This window comes from Frankliniella occidentalis, unplaced genomic scaffold, assembly GCF_000697945.3.
Source record: "Frankliniella occidentalis isolate FOCC.00 unplaced genomic scaffold, Focc_3.1 Scaffold92, whole genome shotgun sequence".
NCBI classification, from domain to species: domain Eukaryota; kingdom Metazoa; phylum Arthropoda; class Insecta; order Thysanoptera; family Thripidae; genus Frankliniella; species Frankliniella occidentalis.
The window spans coordinates 538,426-539,508 of record NW_026267221.1 but is presented as its reverse complement, the minus strand read 5'-3'; the positions used below and the strand labels follow the sequence as shown (position 1 = coordinate 539,508).

Genomic DNA, 1,083 nt, shown 5'->3' with positions numbered 1-1,083 from the left:
GATCCGTTGCCGCTCGCGCCCCGGACTGGAGCGAGCGACGAGGAGGGGGGGGGGGGGGCCTTGTAATTTGTTGTTAGTTCTTTACGCGCGGTGTTTGTGGTTGTTGTGGTGGTTGTTCGGGAAAGTTAAGAATCTTGGGGATAGGGAGTATACAATTAATTCTCTGTTAGCGATATCGGGTGTAGAATTCAGCGAAGGGGTTGATAGTTGATGGCGGGGTGGAGTGGGGCCGGTGTGAAAGAGGCGGGGCGTATAGGTAGCTCTAGTGCGGTGTGGTCAATGCCATACACCACCGTGTACGGCGTGTTCGTTATGATGATATGGTGTTGTTGAGTATTGAGTCATCTCGAGCGCGGCGCGCGGAGCAGCAGCAACCGAAAGGTGAAGCCGATCTCTCACGCTGATGTGATGGGCCGCTGTCGTTTCCATTTATATGGCTTTCTGTTGGCCGGACAATTGGCTTTGATTACCTCCCTCCCCCTCCCCCTTTCTGCTTCTACCGCCTGGACGGCCACCTTTCGGTTAATACTCACCCTTGGGTCCTGCTCGAGAGGAGAGGAGCTGCTGCTGGTCTCTCTCTCTCCCGGAAAAAGCACGTCAGCGTGGCGGGCGCGGCGCGGTCACTCGCCTCAAAGCGTATCAAAATCATCATAATTCATGGAGCAGTTATGATACGAGGGGAAGGGGGGGGGGAGATGCACTGCGTGAGGAAAAGGTTGAGGAAGTGGAGGAGGAGGGGGAGGAGGGGAGCCCATCGATAAGGCACCCTTAATAAATTGATCGACGCCGACCGATTGACCGTGGTGCGGAGGCGAGGCGGGGGCTCCCACACACGGGCGCAACGGCGAAATTTAATTTGATTGTTATTTGGACAAGCGCGGGGGAGTAAGTCGACGGCGATGAGGTCTAGTGAGGATAGTAGAGTCGCGTGAGTCGTTTTGTGTACCAAACGGTGTGATCGAGGTGGTCCTGGAGCTTGCCCTGATCCTGGACGTGGTCCTGATCCTGGCTGTCCAGGTAGCACGACGCTCGGTCGGCGCCGCAGGCCCTGCAGGGCGCAGGAATGCGCTGTGCGGCGGAGCT

General features: G+C 57.2%; 1 protein-coding gene across 2 annotated transcripts in view; it reads left to right on the top strand.

Moving 5' to 3' along the window:
• LOC113215412 (protein gooseberry) overlaps positions 1-1,083 on the top strand; it is a 33,391-nt gene that overhangs the window by 11,007 nt on the left and 21,301 nt on the right. The window lies entirely within an intron of this gene.